This window comes from Cryptomeria japonica, chromosome 1 (assembly GCF_030272615.1).
Source record: "Cryptomeria japonica chromosome 1, Sugi_1.0, whole genome shotgun sequence".
NCBI classification, from domain to species: domain Eukaryota; kingdom Viridiplantae; phylum Streptophyta; class Pinopsida; order Cupressales; family Cupressaceae; genus Cryptomeria; species Cryptomeria japonica.
The window spans coordinates 494,953,111-494,961,656 of NC_081405.1; the positions used below are offsets into that span (position 1 = coordinate 494,953,111).

An 8,546-nucleotide genomic window follows, 5' to 3' on the forward strand; every position below is an offset into this window, starting at 1 on the left:
TGGTCTGTTCTTTCTTTAGAAATACTTTGGATCATTTGGAAATATAGAAATGATGATGTGTTTAATGGTAAGAGTAGATACCTCACCGAGTCTCTTAGGAGACTCATTCTCTATCTTGTCTCCATGCAGGTTACAGTTGTCCTCTGCCTTGATGAAGGCAAGTTTGATAGATGGCTTTGTGATGGTGTCACTCCGATCTACATGAGGGAACTATCTTATGGGTTCACTTGGGATTGCACGGGAAGTAATAAAACTCATTTTGAGCAGGCACTCATAAATTTCATGCATGAGATGGAATCCAGGCAGCAGAGGCTCGACTTCATTCAGAAAGAGATGGATAGGCTCCCTATTCATCCGTTCAGAGAACAGTTCATTGATGGCTATATCCCAATTTGGAGTGAGGGTGATTTAGGATGAACTTCGTGGATCACTCCTATGGGGGACAACTCTGCCCCTGATGTTGTTTTCTCCTTTTGATTTCCTCTCTGAATCTGAACCATGTACAGCTGAACAATCTTGTTATCTCTGTTGATTTGCACATACTGTATGTTTTGTAATTTTTGTATCTTTTGTGATGCTGGGATTATATGTTGGTCTCCTATGCAATCTCTATCTTCGTCTAAATGTAAGTAAAGGTCATGTAGATAGGATTGTCTGTTCCAGCCTTAGCCTATTGGGTTTTTTGCTGGGGGACTTCTGATTCTCAGATGTAGTCTTTCAACCAATATTTTATAACTGTTGTTTATGATACTTAATCAAAAAATTCAACCAATAAGAGTAAAGGGTAGGTAAGGTAAATATAAAATGTATTTATCTAGCCAAGTGGGAATGTTTTATTATTATTTTAATTTAATGTGTTTATACAACCCACTTAAATATAAATAATAGTTAACTATATAAATAAAACATAAGCTATAAATAATTAATCCAAATGGGGATTTAATAATAAATAAACCAAAGGCTCATAAATAAATTAAAGAACCAAATAAAATATTAAATACCAAACGAATATTAAACCATAGGCAATTAAATAAATAAATAAATACCAATTATATAATCAAACCCCAGTAAAGATTAAACCATAAATATAAAATAAATATTAAACAATCATAAAATCAATAAACATTAATTATCAAATAAATATAAATACCAAATAATTAAATACTCAAAACTAATAAATTAAATATATTAAAATAAACATTATAAAATATAAAACCATGCATCACTTGAGTCACATAATTAATCTAAAAACACTCAAATAAATCAACCATCTCTAACATGCTCACAACACCAAGAAGACCAAGCTTACTAACTGACATGGTGAATTACGCCAAGACGTTGATGACTCACAGTGAACAACTTAGACCTAGAGTATGTGAAGGGAACTCATGTCATCTTCGAACCACATAAGCCATTGGAATTAAAGACACACTCAAACCTGTGAAGCTAGGTGGAGTCGATGTCTGGTACCTGCAAAATCCTACAACCACAAAACAACGATACAACATATGCATATAGCTCATAACAGACAAGTGATAGTGAATCACGATGACATATCCTACTTGCAATGAGTGATGTGACATCATCCCTCTCACGAAGACAGTCATACAATAGTCAAACACATCTCATAAACATCTCATCATATGTAATCATGAAATAGGGTTAGTGAAATCATAATCATCATCAAAACCATGATAAATCTAATCTATCAATAATCCATCACATAGTAAGCATATGGAATCCATCGAGCACATATATCCATCGAATCACATGATCAATAATGATAGTACTCAACATCCATATAGATCATCAAAATAGCATATGTCCAATAGTGTCTAACATCAATAATAAGTAACTGAAACACATGAGTAATCATCATCCAAATCATCAAATATAGTCTAGATAAGTCTATCAAGCATGAAATAAAAGTCAACTCTAGTCAAAACAAGTCAAGTCAAGGGTGGACACTACACGACCATCCAAGCACCAAATCTTGAAGGATACAAGAACAAAAGTAATAATTTCCACTCATGTAATACCTTTTGTAAGGAGTTCTTGGCTTCCACTAGAGACGATCTTGACATTGTTAAGGAAAATTGTGTCTTATTTGGGAAATGATTATGCTATATGGGCCTCTTCTAAGATTTTTTGGGTAGAGATTGAAAAGGGGTTTCAACGTTTAAGATGAAACCACTATTTAAGTGCAAAAGGCTACAAATATGAAAGATGAAAAGAATGCCATTGACAAGAATGATGCTTTAGGATAAGTTTTGGATGAAGCTTCTTGTGCCACTTCCCCCTAATGAGGATTCAAGGAATTAAATGGTCATATCCCAAATCTTAGGTGGACCTACTCAAAAGTAAGGACTCTTGTGCTTTAGCTTTGTCTATCGGGCTAGATGTCATTTTAGACAATAGGGGCCTCCTTCTTATGGTCCCAAAATTTGTGGATGAGAGGTCTTCCTTTAGACTTACTAATATCGTCATTGGGAGGTTTCTAAGATCTAGATTTAATATTGACCTTGTCAAAAGCTAGGACCTTAGGAAATGGAAACCTAAAGACTGGGACAACTTAAATCACACACACTAAGGTTTGACTTCTAGTCTTAAAAGTGTTAAACACTCAGAGTTGACTAACACTCTCTAGGCTTAATATGTTGCTTAGTGTGTGTGGTTTAAGGCTAGCCTAAAGGCTAAGTGGAAGCCTTCACCATGTGCAAAGTTTTTTCTTATTCTCCTTTTTTAATTAGTAAGATTGTGTTCACACCCTTCTTGATGGGTCTTGGTTTTTCGGTAGAAAATGACTATTCATAAAAAAAAAAATAGAAATATGGATTGGACCTTGAGAAGAGTAACATTAAGTAGGTTTAGCTTCTAGGCCTACCTTTGTAATTTGAGGAAGATGAAGTATTATTGGGACATAACAAAATGAATTGATCTACATATATATTTTGATGTTGTTACTAAATCCAAGAGATGTTTGGTAATTGCAAGATTTTATGCTTTTCCTCATATTGATAAGGCCTTGCCATCATCAATCATATTGCCTTTTAAATTCTAAAAATGGTTTGAAAAGATTGAATATGGGATGATCTAAAAGCTGCCAAGTTTCTTATTTAGATAAAAAACAAGGTCAATTGATGTGAACAAAAGGGTCATAATGATCTAACAAGATCAACAAGTCCTAGATAAGGAGAAGTGGAAGATTGATCAAGAGAGGTTGGAGGAAAGGAAAGTTGTTTACCAAGCTCTTGAAACCCAAGGCTAGGAGGTTAGTAAAATGAGTGAAAAAGGGTCATTAGAAGTAAAGGGATGTCCACAAGTAATTTTCAACGAGCCCAACCCTTATTAAAGGTGTTCCAACCATTAAAATTTGGTCTGATGTCTTATTAGCCCTCTACCATCCAACATGAGTCCAATAGCTAAATTTTTAGTATCTAATTGTTAGCTAAACATGGATGGTTCCATAGCATAGGAGACCAACTAAGAAGGAAATTCAATCAAGGAAAATAAAACCACTTAATGCACTAAAAGATTTCACTATGACTAATAGGTCAGTTAAAGCATAGCTAAAAGATTTACTATCACTGATAAGTCACTTCATGCATAGCTAACATCTTTTACTACATGTTTGACAAATTTGTAAAACCATTTGAAAATTTATGCAGTCCACCATATAATAAAGAAAAATTGTTAAATAAAAATCATTTCAAACCAAATGACTGGCATGTGTACCTACCATCTTTTACTACATATTGACAAAGTTTTAAAACTAGTTAAAAATTTATATGATCCATCATATGAGAAATAAATTTTGAATCATGTCCAAAATGTTTTACCATCAAGTATAAATCACTCAATCCAAATGGTTGGTATGCACAACTACCATAAGTTATTGCATGTTGACAAAGTTGTAAAACCAATTAAAATATTATGTAAACCACTGTCAATAAAGAAAATTGAATTGTGTCAGAAGATTTCAGTATTAAGTATAAATCACTCAACTCAAATGGGTGGTATGATAGCTACCATCTTTTACATGTTGACAAAGTTGTAAAATCAGTTAGAAAATTATGTAATCCATTGTATGATAAAGACAATTTTAGTCACATCCAAAAGATTTTACTATTAAGTATAAATCACTCGATCCAAGTGACTACTATGCATAACTATCATTTTTACTGCACGTTCTGCTACTGTATTCCATTCTCTAGGAATATGAGAAAAGACAATAGATTTTTGAAAGATTTCATTATTGAACATAATCATTCAACATAAATTGATGGAATACATAGCTACAATCTTAAAAAACAATACCCATAGCTGGAATGTCTTAAAAATAAAGTAGTTAACTTGAAGAACAACTACATCATAAGTTAGATACCAAAAAAAAAAAACACTTCCAGTTCTTCAAAAGTAGACATGATTAATCACATAAGCACTTGTTCAGATATCATGGTATGAAATTGTGCAGATGTTCTGCAGGGATTTCTGTGTCTAAGCTGTAATACATTTTCTTCCCTTACAAGATATGCTATTATATCATCTTGAAATGCAGAGACTGAATATGATTGGAAAGGAAAAAGAAATCCAAGATTTGCTTAAATCCCTTGCTCTGTACCAAGCCTGCAACAAGAACTAATTTCTTTTTTTTGACAGTTTCAACTCTGGAACCCCCATATAAAACTAGAACAAAAGAAATCAAATGCTAGAAGATCTTGTGATTGAACTCCTGGGCTTTATGTCATAAGAGGTCTTGATGAAGTGAGCTTTTGCAGCAAACTGTAGCACTCTTTTTTCAATCAGGGGATGATCTTTGAATTGTTTTCGCTCTTTGGGATGATCTTGCAGTAAAGATTTGTCAAATACAGATAAGATCTTCTCCACCGCTTCAATGGTTGATCTCATTTCTGCATTTCGATCTAATTCATGAAGAATACTGATACTTCTTGTTGGGGTATTTGGATCCCTTATCATGTCTTTGATTGGCAGCTGATAGCGTCGAATTCTTTCAAGAACAATTTCAAGTTCTGTCTTCTCCTCTTCCAGACACCTGATGGATTGCTCTGCAACGGAAGCACTGTAAAGAAAAATATTCTTGAGCTTTTTCATTCTTTCTTTCTCTTTCTCCTTCGAATGCTTCTTAAATTTTTTTCCATAAGGCTCACTTTCATCCATCATCTAAATGAGAAGCTTAGATTTGTGCACAGAAATGGAGAAGAAGAGAAAAGAGGTGAGCCAAAAGATTATTGACAGAGAAGAAAAAAAATGTTCCAATTACTGTACATACCTTGTGAATCTCCCAATGGCTGCCAAACCCAGAAGAAAATAATTCCTGAGAAGAAATGTTGATGAAGAAGCATATGAGGCCCTCTTCTACAACTAATGTTTTACAGATGAAAGATCTGAGAGAAAGAATGATCCCCAAGAATTTAAACTCATCGTTTTCTTTAATTTTAATTGGTTTTTGTTGATGTAAAATACAAATGAGGAAGATTGGTGCATCATGCCACTACATTCTTGGAACAAACTTGGTTATGGTGATCATCAGTAAGATATGAGAGCTAAATAATGAGGTAATTGGTGCTTTATTGTCATAAGAAATGAGGTAAAAAATTTAGAATCCATTAAGGGTCATCAAAGATTGGTCAAAGGAAAAGGATACAAAAGAAAATCTAAATTTCTTTGACAATGGAAGATGAAAAGTTAGAATGATGGAAAAAAGGTTTATATTTAAAATAAATACATGGATAAGAAGATTAATTGAAATAAATTGATAATTATTTAGATTTGAATATTTCTAATGATGAGTTTGGATATGCACTCTTAGTGTCTACCATCACACACCATACAACAATGTATAGTTCATTGAGTCTTGTGCTTCATATTGCTTGACTTTTAGTAGGGAGTGATTTAAAGAGGGGGAAGAATTGTTCTTAGAGAAAAATAATCTTTTAAATTTATTTTCTATTAAAAGGTTGAACTTGTGTTGAGCGATGAAAAGTTGAAAAACATTTTGGGTCTATGGAATATTTTTGGTTTAGTGAGGAATTTGATCTCTATAATGAGTTGGGTGTATATATTTCATTTTATAAGAATGCACATGTTAGAGGAGCCATGGTATTGGGAAAAGAGTTTCATGTTAGAACATTATTGACTTGGTGTTAGTACATTTATTTTAACTTTAATAGTTTTTAATATTCCATTTTAAAAGATCTTAAGCTTCCTATTGAGAAGACAATGTCGTGACATGAGCACATGGACCACATTGGTGAAAAATGTTGGAGATCCTTGAAATCTAAGGAAATAATTGACATGATTTCATATTAGTTTTCGAATTTTCATTTCTATGAACATTGTATCAATGATAAAATTTCATGTTAACTTTTTACATGTCTATCAAAGACTTTAAGGCTCTTGTTGAGAACAAATTTGAAATGATGATAAAGACTCTAAGAATAGATAATGATCAAGAATTTTGTTCAATAGAGTCTAGATTGTTTTGCAAGGAAAATGACACAAAATGCATACGACAAATCCATACACCTCTTAGTAGAATGGAATTGCATAGTACATGAACACGACATTGATGGAAAAAGTAGGAGTATGCTTAGTGGTACTCGGCTAGAGAAAAGTTTTTTGGGTAAAAACAATTAGGATTACTTGTTATTTTATCAACAATTCTCCTATATCAATGCTCATTTATAAGACCATTAAGGAGGCATAGAATATAATAGGTTCATCACTTTTTCATATCATAGATTTTAGCTATGATGCATATGTGCATGTGAAAAAGGAAAAGAGATCCAAGTTGGATCTCTTCTCAAGAGATGTATCTTCATCAGCTATGGTATAGATCACTTTTCTAGGACAATGACACAAAAGGCATACAACAACTCCACACACCCTCAATAAAATGGAATTACATAGTGCATGGACAAGACATTGATGGAAAAGGTAGTAGTATGCATAGTGGTTCTCAATCATAGAAAAGATTTTGGGTAAAAACAATTAGTGTTACTTATTATTTTATATCAACCAATCTTCTATATCAATGCTTATTTATAAGACCATTAAGGAGACATAGAACAAAATACGTTAATCACTTTTTCATATTATAGATTTTACATATGATGCATACGTGCATGTGCATAAGGAAAAGAGATCCAAGTTGGATCTCTTCTCCAGAAATGTATCTTTATCAGCTATAGTGAAAGTGTGAAAAGATAAAATATTTAGAATCTTGTGATAGGGAAAATAATTAGAATCAAAATGTTATCTTTAGAGAAGTAATGTATTCTCCTATTGATAAAAATAGACAATAAGTGAAAAAGAAGGTGCACTCCTTGCCAAATATAGATAAAATTACACATGGAGCTAATCTAGAGGTTTAAGAGGTGCTAGTGGTTGGAGTTTACATAGTTAAGAGTTAAATCATGAAGAAACTCATACCCCGCTAGTAAAAAGGTCCACTTGGAAAATGAAAGAACTTGAAAAGCATTATCATGATATTTTTTTATGCCTTTTTACTTTATCTAATAATGATAGCAAGCCTAAACTTGTGAAGGAGGTAGTTGTTTGTCAAAGGGGAGTAAGTCTTGGAACAAGGTCACAAATGAGGAGATGGATTCTTTGACAAGGAACAAGACTTGGGAATTGGTTGCATTACTTGAAGGAAGGAAATATGTTAGTTGCAAATGGATCTTAAAAAATAAGGAAATTTTTAAGGGAAAATAACAAAATAAAAGATGAGATTGGTGGCCTAACTTGGTTATATTCCCAAGTAAAGAGAATATGTTTTGGTGAGTTTTTATCCTTAATTATAAAAATTACTTTGATTAAATTTTTTATTTATAGGTTTTTCATATGATGTTAAGATTGATTAGATGGATGTTAAGAAAACATTTTTGCATGGGGATTTGGATAAGGAATTATACCAGAGATTGAGCACTATATGGTAAAAGGAAAGGAAATTTTGGTTTTTAGGTTGAAATATTCTCTCTATGAATTGAAGTAGTCACCTAGGATGTGTTATTAGAAATTTGATACCTATATGTTGAAGTTAGGGTTTGTTAGGGATTTTTTTAGTTGTATCTATTTTAATAAAATACATAATTATTTTAGTACTATCATTTATATGTTGATGAAATATTGTTAATCAATAAGAATAAGGATATAATTAAGGTGATATATTTGAAGCTTTCATTGTAGTTTAAATTGGAGGATTTATAGGTTACTAAGTTTATCTTTGGTATTTATATTGGAAGAGGTAGGGTTAAAACGAAACTTTGGTGAAGTAAAAAGAAGTTTGTTAACTTTGTGTTTTGAAGTATTTCATGATATAAAATTATAAGCTAGCGAGTGTTCCTATTTTGATATAAATAAATCTATCTATGGTGAAAGGAATCAAGATACACTAAACAAACTTCCTATGCCAATATATTAAAGAGTTGTGTATTTGTTTCTTTTAAAAGTTATAGTATTAGAGATAATAACAACAACAAAAATGAATATAAACACACATATACAAGTATAAGCCTACAACC

At 32.1% G+C, this 8,546-nt stretch overlaps 1 long non-coding RNA gene across 1 annotated transcript; it reads right to left on the reverse strand.

The window, feature by feature from the left end:
* Nucleotides 1-4,234: 4,234 nt before the first annotated feature.
* LOC131856106 (uncharacterized) lies at nucleotides 4,235-5,678 on the reverse strand. The gene is made up of 2 exons (XR_009358233.1): nucleotides 5,291-5,678; nucleotides 4,235-5,193 (listed from the first exon to the last, which is right to left on the reverse strand). It is a non-coding gene; the product is annotated as an uncharacterized LOC131856106 (long non-coding RNA).
* Between the last annotated feature and the right edge of the window lie 2,868 nt (nucleotides 5,679-8,546).